This window comes from Aphelocoma coerulescens, chromosome 1, assembly GCF_041296385.1.
Source record: "Aphelocoma coerulescens isolate FSJ_1873_10779 chromosome 1, UR_Acoe_1.0, whole genome shotgun sequence".
Lineage (NCBI taxonomy): Eukaryota > Metazoa > Chordata > Aves > Passeriformes > Corvidae > Aphelocoma > Aphelocoma coerulescens.
In genome coordinates, this window is record NC_091013.1 from 89,842,946 (window position 1) to 89,861,649 (window position 18,704).

The following is an 18,704-nucleotide window of genomic DNA, read 5'->3' on the forward strand; positions in this document are numbered from 1 at the left end:
AATGTTGACATGCAACAGATATAATTGAAGTGTTAACATATTTACATGGGGTTGTGGGTTCTAGTATTGTTGCAGTTTTCTGTAAGCACTACTTATACAAGGAACTGCATTTACAAAACAATTTGTTATTTTGACTTCTCTGACCAAAATAATTAATAAATGTCACTAGATTTTATCAGGGCCAAAGAAGAGCTCTGAAAAACACCCTCTTCGGGTATTCAGGTCTGACCTGTGAATGTCAAGGCATCCAGGTTCATCAGTGTTTTGAAAATGTAACGTTGTGTAATTCAAGTCATAGCTTTAAATTCCCACTTTTTATCACTCACTAAACTGCATCCCTTGTAGGAGAGACAGGATGTAGCAAGACTAAAGCTAAACGCTTCCACACTCCTCAAAAATTGTGAGAGAGAATTAAACTGAAATCAGTTGTTAGTTCATTGAACCATAGGAAGACATTCAGCCTTAGGGCATTTTTTTATCCCTGACTGTAGCCACATGAAATTTAAGTATCTTATCTAGCCAGAGGAGATAGAGACAGAAATGAAACTCCATAGGACAGTATCTCAGGTTGGACAGAGCTGGTTGTCTGTATGTAGCTATCTCTCTCCATTAGCCAGTTTGGATTAGATTATTTCTCTGATAAGTATTTCTGAAGACTTTGGATCTGTTGACTTGAGATGGTACTGGGGGAGAACATAAACTATCAGGCATAAGATTTGTCTCCCCTAACTTCACATATCTACAGTGTAGGAAAGTATGTAAGCTGGTTGACTGGATCCCTCCAGAGTGAGTCAAGAAAATCAAGATAAGATTCATCTAACAGATTTCAAAAGTTTGTTTTAAGATTAAATGATTCTGCTTCTGGAGACATGTTTCCTCTACATGAAGTCCGAGGAGTACAAAAGGAGCTCATGTTGGCTAACTCGGGTGAAGATATCTACACATTGTGGAAGTTTGTGTTTAGGCAAATACTCCTCCTCTGTAGCCATATCTATATTCTCTAGATAACAGACTACAATAGCCTCCCTACTTTTAAATGCAGAATTCAAATAACTTCCAAACTTTGCTTGTTTTGGTAGTTCAATAAAGCTGTTATCCCTTGTGTAAATGCTTTATCCTGTACTTTTAAATTCATGCTATTTGTTCGATAGATTGTGACATATCCTCGTACCTACAGCCTGTGTCTGTATCGAAGCACATGTAAGTACACAATGCCCAACACACAAGCCCAGCTGAGGCTTAACATACAAACAGTGTGAATGCTGCAGATCACCAGTTTGCAAAATGCACTGTAATCAGGGCATAATTTAGAAATGAGAAATATTTTGAACACCTGCAGCCAGTGTCTGGGAGATATTTCTTCACTGCTTTCATGCCAGTCTGAATGAAGAAAAGTCTTGTACACAGCACAAAGTACAGAACAGGGAAACGTTAGATCGTATTTTAATTCAGAATTGTTTTTTCCTGCTACTGTCCCAAGCTCTGGAGGTAAATCAAGTGTCTAGAACATTTATATAAAATCATGCTTAGTTGTTCTAACAACTAAGTTGTCAGAACTAGTTGTTCTGACAAAGTGGCCATGTAAACCAAGGCACTTGCTATTGCCAGCATAGCAGCAGCAGAAAGCCACAAGAATGCTGTTTTCAGTGTAGTCTATAGAAAACCACTTTGGGGTGAACTTTTGGCTCCACAAAAGCGATCTAACCATTGCTGAGGTCAATGGGCCAAGTTTTCACCTTCTTTATCTCTTTCCCTGTCCCTGCAAGTGGAGGACCCTGAATGAGTATGTTAATTAATGTTTGCTTTGGACTTAGGAGAGGCTGTGTGCCTCCAAAGGGCTCATTAACAGTGGCAAACATCAGAGCCATGTCCTCACTCCTCAGCCCTGGAGGCACAGCTTCTCTCCCTTCTTGTCCATCAGCTGCAGTCTTTCCACCATCATCTAGGTCACCTGGGCTGTTCAGCAGCAGTACTTCCATCTAATAAAATTCATTCTCCTGTGGCAGATATTAATCAAAATCCTCCTGCCATCCTTATTTCAGACTTCAAATAAGTTTTAATCTGGTTTTTCTTCTTAATGCTCTAGTAGGAGGGAGGGATAAGATTAACAGGAAAACCCAAACTATGTGGAAAATGGGCACAAGAAAATAAAATTCTGTGGCAGGGGGTAATAATTACAGTAGTAAAATGTATTTCTAGATGAACTTCAATTTTAAGTATTAGACCTGGGCATTAATATATCCCTCTGCAGCCATGTTCCTGAATCCTGGGAGCAAGGCTGTTTGCAGGAGGTGCTCAGGAAGCCCTTAGCAGGAGCAAGGCTAGTGAGAGCTGTACAGTGTTCCAGCATTTCCCCCAGCACCTCCATCTCTTCTGATACCACAAAGGGTCTTATCGGGTATTTGAGCGAAAAGTGCTGGGTCGGAGATGACAGAGTAAAAAAGAAAGAAAGAGAGAAAGAGCTTGCCAAGCTCAAGGGAGTATACAAATATATTATAAACCTCTGGAACACTCAGTAATTAATCCTGAGCAAAGTCTCACTTTATATCTTTTTTTTTTCTTGTGGAGAGAACAAGAAAACAAAGGCTTGAAATTCCCTCCCCCCACTAAACACAGTCACTAAAGCAAAAAGGAGTTTATTTTAAACCTTGACATACATAAAGTTATCTGCTATTTACTCACATATCATAGAATCACAGAAAGGTTTGGGTTGGAGTGTGCCTCACAGGTCATGTATTTCCAGCACCCTACCGTGGGCAGGGACACCTTCCACTAGACCAGATTGCTCAAAAGCCCGTCCAACCTGGCCTTGGACACTTCCAGGGATGGAGCTGCCACAACTTCTCTGGGCAGCCTGTGCCAGTGCCTCACCACCCTCATGGTTAGGAATTCTTCCTAATATCCAACCTGAACTGCACTCTTTCAGTTTGAAGCCATTCCCCCTTATCCTATTACTCTATGCCTTCATCAAATGTCCCTCTCCCACTCTCTTGCATAGCTCCTGCTTCACCTTTGAAGCCTTTCTTAAGAGTAAGAGACCAACTTGCCTCCTACTTTTTGTTTTCTCTCACATAGTGCTTTATGGGTTTTAGTGAGAATTTCTGCAGCAATCCAAAATACTGCTTGTCCTTGTTTCCCCATGCAGTTCAGTGTCCTGCAGTGGCTCTCGCTTTTAGCCACACATGCAGCAGGTGATGTCTGTATCAGCCTTTTGTGCTGCTGAACCACCTGGGCTGTCTTATTCTCTGTTCCCTGTCTTGAGCTTTGTCCTCTTCATTTAACTATGGGATGATAAAGCTGCAGGATGTGTCTTAATGCAGCTGCTCCCAAGGCAGAGCAAGACAAGCCGATGTGGTTATGTGACACTGGGAAGTTTGTCAGCCGTGATGCAGCAGCGAGATAGCAGCATTCAGTGTCCCTGGGCTGGCACTGGCTCCTCTTCTCCAGGTCCGTGCTGGCTATCAGGAAATGCAGGCTTGGGAATTTAGTCCATTTCGTAGAGATTTGTCTTGTGCTGAAATATAGCAACCCCTTCCCCGGAACCGCCTCTGAATTTTCCTCCTGTGTTGTTTCTCAACAGCATGTTTGAAGACACGTGTATCTGCAGAAAAAGTTGCTGATAGTTTAGTCAAAAATACAGATAGAGGAGCAGCTCTGTGAAATGTCAGCACTCCCTCCTGAAAATAAGCTCCTCTTAACATCAGTCATGTTTATCATTTCCTTTACACTGGAAAAATGCTCTGAATTGGGCCCCTCTTATGTTCAGCAATGAGAATAAAACACAACCCTTGACCTGAAAAAAAGAAGATTTTTGCAGGCTGAATAACTAAAAGGCAAAAGAGGCAGAAATGAGCAGAAAAAGGAAGGTTTTCAAATGTCATGTTAGATTTACAACGCCAGTACCTCTGATTCTTGTTCAGTCTTTGTTGAATCTGCCTTCCTTTTGTTTGTCCAGGGGTATATTCCATTGCATACTCGGGTGATTCAGGGTTTGGAGGGAAGGCTGAAATCTGTGGAGTTATTTTAAGACAAAAATTCACGATGGTTAATGGAAAAGGAGAATTGGGCTTTAGTTATTACTTAATTTTGTTCTCGAGATGGCCCTGCTGTATGTCTGTGCCAATGTCACATTTGCTAAATAAAAGCCTCTACATCTGAAGTGGTTTAAATAGAATAATGCCCAAAGAAATTTTAAACAGACCAAAACAAAGCAAAAAGCCCAAACCAGATTAAAATAGCATAAGTAAAATAAAATTGAGTAAGTAATAATAAATAAAATGAAATAAATATAAAATAAAATAAAATCAGTGCAGAACAGCCTATTATTACTACCCAACACTCAGAGCAGGAGAGACCATTCTTCTCTTCCACCTCAAATTACCTGGTATCAATATAAACATAATGATATTCAGTATCCCATTAGAAATACTGAAACAAATACCTTTTTATTTTACTCACACAGCACGAATTTATAGATAAAGCTTGCTAATAACTAAAGATTTTTTTCCTCTTAGTGATGTTAGCACTGAATATAATCATTAGCTTCATTTTCAGGCAATGGAAAAATAAGTTGAGGAGAAGCTGATGCATTGGTTCATTCAGAACTAAGCATACATAATGGTATTTATTGTTACTTGAGGTGTTACCATAGCTGATTTTTCTGGGAGATCCTGTAGTGTAATGATCCTGGGTTTACTGAGTTTATACCCTTTCACTCACCTTCCCAACTATAAAACATCTCCAATGACTCGCAGAGGGGGTTTTGTGCAGCATTTAGTATTATGTACTTGGGTATTTAGTGATGAGAAGCACTAATAAAAAAGGGATAATAGGAACAGAACACGGGACTTCAATTCAAAGAATTTCAGAGAAAAAATGAAAAATATTGCCATTGATTGCTTCACAACTAATCCTTCAGGAAATATATGCAGTTGAAAAAAAATTTAAATCACTAAGTTAAAAATACCATCTTACTAGATACGATTATGTCAGACTGAGAGTATTGGGGTTTTTTCTCACAATGATAGCATGGTCAGCCCTGTAAAATGTGCAGTATTGGTCAAAAAGTCTTTTCTACACCATGTAATGATGCAATTAATGATGCATCTTGACTCCACTAATTATTCAGGACAGAAAAATAAGGAATTGTCAAAAGTAAGAAGAAGAGCTGGAGTAATGTGTAATGATTGCTTTTAGCAAGCTTTTTAGGGATTAGGGATTGTCATTTTAGTTGTGTCTTTTTCTGAGTACATTGGCTGTGCTGAATAAATAATAAAATAATTAAGAAGACCAAGCATCTAAAACATGAAGGAGAGCAGAAATAATGAGGAACAAAAAGGGAAGATTGTTTTGTTACTCAGTTACATTTATTACCTCATGGGAATTGTGATCTTTTAGGGGTTTCCTATATGAAAAGTAGATTTCATAAAAGTAAATCTTCAATTAGGCTACCAAAAAATTATTTTCCAAGTCCTGTGTATTCAGCTGAGTGAATGTTGGTCAAATTACATTTGTACCTAATGAGAGAGAAAGTTCATGTTTGAGAGAGAGCAGAGGACGTAGACTCCAAATCGTGATGGAAAAAGGAAGTTATGTTCTACCCTGCTTCGTACCCAGCCTTTATCACTGCACGATCTGAGTGCTTTCCAGTAGAGCATTAAGCGCTGTGACTAACAGCTGTCACATCAAGAACTGTTCTCCCTGTCACTTTTCCCATCACCACTCCCCTTGAAAAGTGGGAGCACTTGATGTGCAGGAGCACTTGATGTGCAGTTTAATTTTGGTAAGTTTGGGGAGAGGGTGTTGTGTGTCGTTTTCTTTCTTTCTCTCTTTCTTTCTTTATTCTTTCTTTCTTTCTTTTCTTTCTTTTCTTTCTTTCTCTTTCTCTTACTTTTTCTTTCTTTTTCTTTCTTTTTCTTTCTTTTTCTTTCTTTCTTTTTCTTTCTTTCCCTTCCTTCCTTCCTTCCTTCCTTCCTTCCTTCCTTCCTTCCTTCCTTCCTTCCTTCCTTCCTTCCTTCCTTCCTTCCTTCCTTCCTTCCTTCCTTCCTTCCTTCCTTCCTTCCTCTCATGCACAGCCAGCTCTCTGTTGAAGTTGGAAACAGATTATGAGGTCTGCAGTAGTCCTGCAGAAGTTTGTTAAACTCTCATACACTCATCAGATCCTAAAGGTAAAAAGTTTCTCTGTGGACTAGAGGGAAAATGACAGAATTTGAGTCTGATCCAGGACTCTATGGGACAGTGGTAACCACAGATTGAATCACAGAAGTGTTACAATCCTGAAAATCCTATTGGTAAGGTTGCGCATGGAATCTGGGGAGACTTTAGGACTGAGTAGGAACCCCAAAGTTTGGACTCAGTCCTAAAGTCTCATACCAGTCAGAAGCAGTTTTGCTGCAGGAGGAACAGACTGAGGATTTCACAATTTGGCTTTGCTAATTGTAACACTGATAAAACTCAAAGGTTTGTAGATGTTGATTCTGTTATACTCTGTTCTCCACAGATGACAGTGCTGATGTTGATTTGAACTGCATTGGCAGTCCTAAATTTGTTTCTCATTTTAACACTCAGATAACTGGGAGCAGGACCAGGGCATCTGGGTTTTAGATTTTCCCTGAAATGTGGTTGTTGAGATTTGTGTTGTTGATTTTTGAAAGAGAACAAAATATATTCAGTCAAACTGTAAAAGATTAAATTACCAATTCCAGTGATTTTTAACCTTCTTTTATTTCAGGATTAACATCTTGAGTTGGAGATATTCCCCTCTAAGAGATGTTACCTGTTTGCATTTCACTTGATTTCTCTCAGTTTCCTTTTGCAGATCTGTTAGATCTTTTCTACTGATCCTATTGTGGTTTGTGGACTGGTTTTGAAAATCAGTTAACTGTCTAAATTAAGATTTGTTCAGAGATTTACTGTAATGATTCTATTGAAATTTCTGCTGTATTTAATTTTATTTAAATTTGTACTGCCGAAATGATGGTTTCATGTGAAGCCATGTTTCAGTTATGTACAAAAGGAAATTTAAAAATATAACTTCAGTGCAGCCTTTTAATATCTTGTTGATATTTTCAGGAGAGCAATTAATGATTTTCGAATAGTCAGAGTTTTAGAATATTCCAAATACTTCAGGTATTTGGATCAATTATAAGGAGGAGGATGCAGCTTCCCCTCTCCTCTTCCAGGACTATCAGGAAGGTTTGGGGATGAGTAAGGCAGAAAGAGTAGGTGACGGTATTTGCACAGAAAAAGAGGCATGTGTTGGATGCAGCCATGACCCCAGGGTATATCCCATGGTTCTGGTCCTCCAACTCCTTCCAGGATGTGTGACTTAACTCAGTATTACTGATAGCAGGTTTAAAATATGTTGCAGTGAAGAATGGAAAATTAATTGCCATACTGAATGATGAAGACTCAAAGAGAACTGGTGGAGGGAAGAGGGCTGTATAGTGAGCTGGCAGATAGTAGGCTAGAGAAGCACATAATTATTTCTCATTGGGCATTTTGGTTGGAGGGGGAAAGCTGGCAGCTTTTTGTGATTTAGTCCCAGCTGGTTCTTCTAGTGAGGCTCCCAAAGAGACTAGAAAGCTGGCCCTGCTCACTTGAAACTGTTGTGAGTTGGCTGATATGCATAAGTCAAAAGAGGCTGTTCAAAAAGCAAAATTTTGGAGCCTAACACAGGAAATTTTAATAACTTCCAGGCTAAATCTCATGGCTTTGGCAGCTCAGATCATCAGTTCTGGAGTTCTCGAGATTGGTATTATTCTTGCCCTGGAAAAGCTTAAATACATACTCACTGCTGTGCACTGGATAAAGCCCTACAAACATTATACCATGTATAGACTTAAAAACGTCTGTGAGTCTTTGCAGAAATGATGTCTACACTATAACATTTTTAACAGAGGTGCCAAAAGTTTAAATGAGATAATTTATTTAAATGTTTATATTAACAGAAAACTGAAGGGGAAAAAAAGCATTTAAAATAGTATTTTTCTATTATTTCAGTTGTTACACTGTCCGTCTGTGACAAGGGCATTGATCCTAGATGATCTTTAAGACCCCTTCCAACCCAAAGCATCCTAAGATTTTATGGTTCTGTAATTATTTTTTATGTAGGATTTTTCTATCCATGGTTGTGTCTGATTCTCCTGATATTAATGTAGAGCAATCAGGGCTCATTCTCCTTTGAAAAAAGTTGTAACCATGTTTTATTCCCTGTGTGGTTACCACTCAACCAGCATGTTTCCAGTTTGTCTCCTGTCACTTTCACTGCACTTTTAGTCCCCCTTAGCTCTGTCCAAGCTGCTGCAAATAAAGTTATCATTATTTCTGCCTGGAAGTGGCTATCCCCTTTCTTCTCCCTCCTTTTTTCACCTTTATAATCATCTGCAGGATCCGGTTGCTTTGCACTGATTTGAAGCACATTGTTCGTGAGCCCACATAACCCTCCCTGGCAGCATCTCACTTCAGCTCTTGTTATTTCATGTGTGCTGTCTCTTGCATCTTGTTTCACTCTCATCTCAGAACAAGCTTCAAGCATTGCATCTCCCTCTCTTTCATTTGTTTGTTTTCAGGCTTGCTGCTTCTCAGAAGCAAACACCCTCCCTCTTAGCAGCCCTCCCTCAGACACTGTTGATGTGGTAATAATTCACTAGTGCAAAAGGTATATTATAATATATATCTATTATACATTGAATTACTAATAAGAAAAAATAGAAATCATAATGTGTAATTAAATATGTATATAATATCTATATTATAAATTGAAGATTAAAGAGTACTAAGAATAGCAGCATAATAAAATCAAACCTGTGATCTCTCATTTCTCTTACCCTTTCCTCTCCCATTTCTCCAAGAACCACTTGGCCCTGCTCCTTCATGGCAAGGCAGAATTCTATATAAAAGCAATACCAGTGTGCATGGCAGGGGATGGTGGAGGAGGGCAATCAAGCCCTAAGATTTAGAATTTGGAAACTGATCTATAAGGACACTCCTTTTTGCATCCTAGGAAAATTCTGAGAGTACCTTCTCACTTAAAGAGCCCAAATTCCTGTTGAATAAGAGTTACTGCTTGTCCATCTGTTTGCTTTTTTTTTTTAATTAGTAAGACTGACAAGAAGCTGCCTGCCACATTTTTTGTTGAATTCATTCTATTTATCATGGGTTGGCTGCAAAGCAACTCCCTGCTTCAGTCAGATGGAGAGACCTGGCAGATGGGACATCTTTCAAGTCGTTTTTACATGTGTCTGTGAGTATATGTGGCCAGAATAACCTTCACTGTGTCACTTTTATTTAAACACTTTTTTTTTCCACCTTTGACTGTAATATATTGAAAATAATACAACTTAAAAATATTCTGCAAATACAAATGCATTTTCATAGCCTTGATGCCTTTTTAATATGTCATCAAAGTTTATTTTGCTAGCAATAAAACCATAAAATGTGATAATTTATGGAAGCAGCAGTGTCAGTGTATGAAATTAAGGAATACGTGGTGAATGGTATCAACAAGAGAACCAAGTCGTAGCAAACATCCCAAATTTTATTATTTGGAACCCTGTCAGGCTCTGCCCTAAGGCTCTGACACAGCAGCTGTAGCTACTCAGTAATGCTGAGAATGGCCAGTCTGCCCAGAGGCATTCATTTTAGATTCCCCTCTACTGGTAGACTTTTTCCTTTATTCAAGATGTTTGTTGCAGTGAAGTTTTCCACTTGACTCCACCTAGTTTTATGTCCTCGGTGAGGAACACAGGGTGGTTTAAAACTGTGATCTTTCCCCATCCTCCTTTCATGGCTGCCTAGACTTCTTTAAATTACACACGGTCCTTTCAGGCAGCTGGCAGAAGCAGAAGGATCCTTTGGTTACCTACAAAATACATGAATGTGATGGTGTAGGCATGTACACACCTACTCACAGTGCCACAGCAGGTCTGTACATACATTGTATGTTCTGTAAAAAGGAATAAGCATAGTAATTACTTGTAAAATACATAGCTGGTATCGAAGCAGAACACCTTTTCCATTCAGAGCCAACAGTGAAGGAATGCAAACCCTAATCAGTTTATTTGACTGAGCAGAAAGCTGACAGGTCATCATTTTTTTTGAACTGCAGATGTAAGTAGAAGTCACAGAGATAAAGATTGTATCGCCTTGAATTGCTGAGAGGAATCTGGTTGCAGCTGACCTGGAAATCCCAGGGTGATTTGTCCACTGGAAAGTCAAAATCGTTTGTGCTCTTTTAACCTTGAAAAATAATACAGTGTTTCATTTAAATGTGGTGGCTTATGGCTGAAAGAAAAAAAAGCATTAGCATGTCTCTTCATTCTTAAAAGTGTTTCCAGTGGATCTACCCAAAGCCTGTTTGCAGTATTTGAAACTCCTGTAGCAGGGTCTATATACAGTCAGTCTTTTTATTGCTTCACTCTGCTTAAAAGATACTCATCACTGTCGAATCTGGTTTAAACAAATCAAAACAAGGAAACATAAATCTAATCAAATGAATTACTGAGGATAAACTAAAGTGGATAAGGACTTTTTGCATAATATGCCTATTATGCCATATCAAAATAATTGATTCATACTTAGAGAGTGGTAAAAGTTTTTGTCTGAGCATTTTCCTTCTATCCAACAAGAAAAAGGGATCATACATTACTACTTGTAAAATTTGTTTTTTGTCACAATGAATGGAGTAAAGGATTATTTTAAGATTACTAATAGTCAGATACAGATAGAAAAAAAAAGTAAAAAATTAAATTATATACCTGTACACATATATATTTACATGCTTGTACATACACATGCACGTATATAAGATAAATATTTATTTTGCTTTTTGTCTTACAAAAAAACAGTGGAGAAAAAAAATGTTATACTTGAAATATTTCCAATAATATTGAAAACTCCATAACTGCAAATACCCAAAGTTGTTGAGAGTAGCTGTTGTTCGAAGAAACATTTATGTTGAATCAAGGACTTTGCAGGTTCTCACATCACCTCATCTATGGGGAAACTTCAGGGGGGCACAAGCAGCTGGAAGAACGTCAGCTGGGGCAGCTGACTCCAGCTAGCTAAAGAGATGTGATAATAGGCTTCCCAGGGAAGTGATGGAGTCATCATCCCTGGAGGAACTTAAAAGACCTTTAGATGTGGCACCTGGGGACACAGTTTAGTGGTGGGCTTGGCAGTGCTGGGTTAACCATTGGACTCAATGATCTGAAAAGTCCTTTTCAACCTAAACAATTACATGATTCTAAAACTGGATTTGTTTGGGGTACCTCAGCCTGTAAGTATAATGGTATTATAAAACTGACATAACCTTTTCGCTTTCAAAAGTTCATTCTGTAAATGTAGCTTGAGATGCGCTTTCTTCAAGACTACAAAAACAAACTGAATGTAGCAGATAATTAATATATTTCTAATCACCGCTTTTTAGAGACTAAAGATGAAAACTGTATTATTTGAAAATGTGTTATCCGCTACAGTTAAACAATACTTCTTCAAGATGTACTAATCTTTGTCAATGTTAAATGGATGATGATTAAAAAAAGTCAGCATCAACACATCAGGCAGTTTTCTGAATAGATGTGTTTTTCTAGTGTGGGCTGAATCATTAAGTATAAACCACTCCATATCCAAGTAGAAGAAAAAGGATGGGAATTGTAATTTTTACAGATGCAAAACAGTTGTGAATGAGAATCTGTATGATCCTCTGCTCTCACTTTCCAGCAAGGAGTGTGGAGACATGGGGCAGTCATCCACCATGTGGGGAGTGGGAGGGCTGAGAATCTCTTCCCTAAGCCTGTGTGACATGGGAGAACCCCAGCCAAGGCACCAGGACAGGAAACTGCCACTGCACACAGACAGCAAAGGTGGGGCTTGAATGAGGTACAAGACCCTTGGCTTTTGCCCAGTGCAGAAGTCTCTCACCCATTGCAGGAGAATCAGGGACAGATCAGGGATGGCTATTTTCTTGGATTATTACCTGGATGTGTCTGGAGGTCTGGGGTCAAGGACTTTGAGAAAATCCAGTGCTGGGGAATGGATGGGCTGCCAGAGCTTCAGCAGCAGGAGGGACACGCTCAGTACCTCCCTGCTTCATCCCTCAGTGACATAACTGTCTATAGGGGACCTCACACTGGTAGATCTCTCCTTCAATTTTGTGTTATCCTGTGGCACAGCACTTACTCAGTAACTTCAGTGCAAATTCTACTACCTCTGCCTGTGTGTGTTTTGCTTTTCAAGTGGGTGTGCTGTAGCTTGAATTAAACAGTTTAACTGATGAAGGGCTACCATGAAATCTAGATACATTTTTTGAGGACCTAATCATGCTAATGGTTTAGTCTGAATTTATCTACTGTCTGCTTCCAAACACAGGCTGATACAATTTGTTTAGTATTATTTGTTCTAAATAAGTTCTTTACAACTGCCTGAAAGGGGGTTCAAGCAAGGTGGGGGTCAGTTTCTTCTTCCAATTAACAAGCAATAGGACAAGAGAAAACGTCCTCATTTTGTACCAGGGGAGGTTTAGGTTGTATATAAGGGAAAACTTTTTCACCCAAAGGTTTCTCAAGCACTGGAAAAAGTCTGCCCAAGGAAATGGTAAAGTCACCATCCCCGGAGGTCATTTAAATGATATATGTATGTGGCACTTGGGGACATGTGTTAGAGGTGGGCTCAGCACCTGGCAGGGATGGGTTAATAGGTGGACTTGGTGATCTTAAAGTCTTTTCCAACTTAAAAAATTCTATGAGATTAAAGATCAATTTACAGTCAGAAAGCTCTTCCTTCTCTCAATGCATATAACCTATGACCATGTCAGCTCTGCATCATCTACCGGTATACTAAACAGATCAGGAAACTCTGATTCCCCCTTAAAGGCATATTTCTCAATCCTAGATTATCCTTTTAAGCTAATTCCCAAATCTTTCTTAATTAATATCTTTTTTGGAACTGTGATTGCTGGAAAAAGTCCAGGAAAAAAACTCACGAGTACTATCAACTTAATGACTAAGCATACAAAGATTTTATTTGTATTCTTTGTTATAGCAACTCATAGTTTTTACTATTTTTTTTCCAGTTGGTTAGCCACAAAGAAGATTTAGATCTTTCTGGTCATAGCCTCACCCTGCCTTTTAAGTATGGTCTGTATCGCTGGTTTCTATGTGCCAGGACTTTGTGTTAGTCTGAATTAAAATGCACTTTTTATTAAATGAATAGCTCTTAACAAAATACTTACAAGGGTCAGGATAACTGAGACCCTCCCTTTCTCCTAGTCTACTGATTTTTATCCCTAATGAAACTGAGTGGGAGATGAGTTTTAATGGTTTTCAGTAACTTCATTTCACTATGTTCAAATGAATGCTGAACTTCATTTCCTCTCCTAAAGATGATGTAATCAGGCTATCGAGTCTACAACTTGGTTTGATGGTAGATAGCCTTGATTATTATTAAAGCAAATAGTTTAATATCCCTCTGAGCCACAACCAACCTGCCTGAAAAGAAACAGCCACTGGCTGTAATGTCAGGAAAGCAAACTGAGCTGGCCTCCCCACTGTTAATTTGGAGGGAAAAAAAGAAAAAAAGAACAAAAACAAGAACAAAAACAAAAACAAAAACAAAAACAAAACAAACAAAAAAAAAGATGACTTGCAGCTTGCCATAAATTTCTGATTTCTACTGTTTGAATGTTGCAATTCTTTTCCTTTTACAAAAGTGTAAGTGTGATCTGTTCAAACTCCACTCAAACTTCCTTTGAAATGCATTTATCTTTTGAGGAAGGCTTTTCTTTACAATAGAAATATTATCCAGAGAAAACATAGTTATATACATTCCACAAATTTACAAGGTGATATGGTTAACATAGATTTTACTACCAGAGGTCTTGCCAAGGGCCATATATTTTCACCCTGATTATGTGATTTCCTCTTTGTTCAGCACACTCCAGTCCTTTCTTCCTTCTTGTCTCTCCATAGTCCATTTCTCACGCTGTTGGGCTGCTGTGGGAGCTCCCATTTCAGGCAATGTAAAGCCTATCACAAGCCATGTGCTCAGTACTTTCCTGGCCTATGGAGTGGCTGTTTGTGCTGGCACCTGAGTCTAGAGGGATGCCAGGGGTCTTTTTCTTCTCAGTGCATCCGGCTTCTGCACAGCTAGTGTTTTTAGAAGAAAATCCCATCTTTGCTCAATCTGCAGCCAGTCCTTGTCTTCAGGCACAGAGGAATGTACTTAGGATGATGCATCAGAGTTTCCAGAAGACCAGGATAGACACTATGGCTGGTCATCATTTAGTCTTCTCCTACCTATTGTGTGGCAGAAGGTTTCACCAGCACATGCAGTACATTTTTCTGGGTGTGCTTGGAGAGTGTAGATGCTGTGATGAGTCCAGTAGGACATGTAGGTAGTATAGAGTACAGTTAAGGACTTTCCAGTTTTAGAGAATCACACCTAGAGAAGACCACACCAGGTTTAGAGTAAAGAGGATGGTGTGTCCTTAGTGTAAATATGACAATAAGTCTGTATTTTTTGGCTGACATAAGACAGAGAGAGGTCTACAGTAGCTCTGCTAACTTGGCGTGGGGTCTGTTACCTTTGCAGACTCTAATTGCTTAATCATCACTCCTTGCTTCCATGCAAACCAAACAGATGGACTGCTTTGGGATCTGTCTGGACACAGCTACCTCTTTTTTACTATAAAATATTGTTTGAAGAATCTTGCAATTTATTTTTCAGTTCTCACTTAGTACTTTTTCATGCCTCACCATTTTTTCCTTCCTCATGCACTGCACTTCACATCTGTCTTTGGAAAGAGCTGCCTGAATACATCACACACATTATCCAGCACCTCCAAAAAGAACAAACAGAAGGCCAACTGCTGGAAGCGGGAGGATGCATACAAAATGAACTCAATGTATTTCTATATTGTAATTAGAGTTATTAAAATATTTCTGTATCCAACACCAATATTCCATATCATTTGTAGCAGCTTCAGAGTCAGGAGAAAATTTGAGGTTTTGCTTACAGATGGCCAGGGAACAGCAGCTTCTCCAGGCCGTAAACGCCTTATTGCCATCAACATGGTTTCTCCTGCTCTCAGTGCTTTTCTGAACTGTATAAATAAGGATCAGTGCTGAGAAAGGCTGTGTATCTTCAGTAGTCGTTGACACTTCTTGAACCAAGAGCCCTTGGGTCATTGCAGGATCTGGTTACTCACTGATCATTAAACTGATAACAACTGTCTCTTCCTAGAATTGGTGCTTTTTCTTGTAGTGCTGGCCCTCCAGTCAAAAAAATCAAAAGTAACAACAACAACAAAACAAACACCATAAAAACCCCAAAACCCAAACTAGGGAAAAATAAGGATAATTAATCTCAATGGAAAGAAATATTGAACTAGATTTCCTTCCTGTGAATCCTCATTATTCATATTTAAATATTTAGATAGGACTACTTAAACAATGAGTAATAGGAAGGCAAAAGATGAGAACTGTTGTGGCACTTTTTCACTGAACAGGTCAGAAGATTAGATACAGTGCAGCTTACTGTTCAATAGATATTAAATTCAACTCCATGCATGAAAGACAGACTTTCCCTTAATGATCAATAAGACACAAACTTCTAAAACCTGATTTGAAGTTATATATATATATATATATATATATATATATATATATATATATATATATTTTTTTTTTTTTATATTCTGGATCTTATCAAAAAAAATCCCTCTTTTTTTTTTTGCTGAATCCAATAGCAGGGTGTAGTCCCTGGCAGGTCCTAGTTACAGGGTTTTGCTCTGAAGATTTGATGGGGAAAAAATTGGGAAAGAGGACTCTGGTTTTGAAAACCTCTTCTCTTGAACAGACTCAGGCCAGAGGGCTTTGACATGCAATAAAGATAAAAAACTGGAATCCTGAACTTACAGAAAAAACTGAATTTTTTTCAAAGCCAGGTTCATCTCCCAGGACTAGTAAATCTCAATTGCCAGTCTAGTCAACTCCTAACACATTTTCCATTAGAAAAGTTAGTTAAAACGATAATAAACCATATTCTGTTCTATTGGATTTTTCCACCCATTTTCTCTGCATCATTTACCTGTTATAAATTCTGATATTTCAGAAATGTTCACTTATATTTTCTCCTTTCTAATTCCATCTTACTTCTACTCTGTGCAGTGGCTAAATATTCTGTTTCCTCCTCTTTTTCACACATTTTGAGCATTTGCCATTGATTAGCATATCTTTGTCCTTCATCAAGATCCCGTTGAAACCTCTGCAGAACTGCAAAACCTCCCATAAAAGTCATCTAGAGCCAAATTAGTGCCTTAGTCATCACTTTCCCGAGTTACTCAGAGGCTGTTTCCTCACAGATCAGTCCTCCTACTTCTTTAATTGTTTGAGCTGATGCCTTTGAAGTGCCTCCAGCTCTTTGTGGTTATGAGGTGTTTCCATTAAGCACCTTTGCAGATGTTGTCACCAGCACTAGGCACAAAGAAGATGTTGTAACCACCTTGTGTGGAAACATGGTGGTGATGCTTTTCATGCACTTTGGAATAAAGTCTTAATAGGGTTTTGGGGGGTTGGGGTTTTTTTGATTCTTTTTCTGCTTTATGTATCAATTGTAAATTTATGTTTAATTTACAGGCTAGAAATGAGCAAATGACCCAAGCACATTTTCAGCAGCTAAGGTGATGATATTTCATTTCAGTGTTAGTTGTTTCCCTTCAAATTGTCACCTGAGCTGCTGGATTAGAACTGCAGGTTGCCCTCAGCTTTCTGGTCATCATTTTGAGAACCTGGCTAAAGCACTTCACAGGATGCAATTTGCCACTTTCTGCCCCATGTTGATGCTTGTATCTGCTTGTCTGGTTTTTCATAAATGTTTGACCCACTATTTGACCTAGGTGACTAGTACAGATCATGTCTGAAATAAATACTTCATAAAATTTAAGGCCAGAAGGGAACATTATGCTCATCTAACTTGACATCCTACAAACAAAAGGCCATGGAGCTTGACAGGTAGCTCCCATCTTCCAGTTTAGCTGAAATATGTATTTTAGAAAGTCTTGTATCAGAGATTTGCAGTCATAGGAAGTCTGCCTTATCTCCAGATAAGTTATTCCAATGACTAATTGCCCTAACTGTCCCCCAAAAAAATTAAAATTAAAAAATTATGCAGCATATCCAGAGTCAATTAATTCAGCTTTAGAATCCGGTCATTAGATCTTCTTGTTACTTGATCTATTAGATTGCTATAATAAATCTCTTACCCATGTAAGCAACTGCACTTGCAAAGAAAATGACAAACTCAGAAGCTTAGATATATTATGTACAGATGTTTGTTAAGGAATAAAAAGAGGATTTAAGCTGAGGGAAAAGAAGTAAATATTAACTTGTTGATCTGTTTGTGGAAAATGCATTTTCCCCATAAGACTATTAAAAGGGTTGGATAAATTGCTCATCATAAATAATTGGAGAAGGCTGACTAATGGACCAAGTTGCCTTTGGCATTTCTGTCTTCCTGCTCCTTTTGGAAGATATTACTTCAGAACTCTGGGGGGCTATTTATGGTGCTTTGTTGTTTTGTTTTTTTTTTATTTTTCCCCAGATATGATTTGATTCCATGATGACTTTCCAATGACAGTGTTTTTGTTCTGAAAAGAAATTGTGAAGGAGAAAAAGAAAACAAGTGTTAATTTCTGTTCACATAAACTAACAGCATCCGTGATAAGTAAATTGGAATAGAAATTCATAAGTACAGCAGGGGTCTGGTTTTCCGTCATTGTAGAATGTAATTAAAACAGAGCTTCCATAGATATCAATCTGGAGTAATCAGAATGTTCCATCTGTTACTGCATCCATCTTGACTGGTTCCAGAGCTGTGGGATCTAGCTTCTTCCAAGACAACTGTTTCTTGACTAAAGCAAGCTGCCCAAGCAGTGGCCATTTCAGTTCAAATGCAGGTTACAAAAAAATAATCATTTACCTTGAGATGTCTCATCAGGGTAGGTCTTTTCTGCAATAAATGGGTTGAGTTTGGGCAGAGTGTGTTTTCTCACAGTCTGCATTTTCGTAGTTTGTTCTAACTCTGTAAAGCCCCTCATGTTTTGGCACAGAGCAGAACTGTCAGCCTCCAAACTCCATGCCAGCATCCCGCGCACAGTCTGCCAAAAGGCAAATGATTGCTTGAAGACCAGCAAAGTGATGCAGATGCTGATCCAACTTTGTGATTCCTTTGTGCAGGAGGGAGGATTGCTTTGGGTTCTCATTTGTAATAGCTCAAATACATGCCTTACAGCCCTGAGTGGAAACATAAATATGTGCTCCACTAATCAGAATGCCTAATTAGTTATGAGCCTCCATCCATTTGTGCACTGGGCAAAGAGGGCAAGAGTAAGCAGCCTGTCCTTAAGATCCCAGCACAGCACTTAAAATAGCAGGATACAAACCCATCAGGAACTCAGGGACAGGCTGAGGATTTCTGGAGAGGCTGGTGGTGCAGAAACGATCAAGATCATTTAGAGAACATAAAGACTCAGCTCTGGTACTATAATAAGATTAGGTGTCTGTAGTTCAGACATACCTACAATGAGTCATTAACAACCCTTAGATACAGCAGTGCTAATTTGCTCCCGTCATGTTTGCCACCTTTCACCAGACCATGCAATTAGTATGGGATGAAATACCTGGAAAGAATCTTTGATGAAAGCCTTA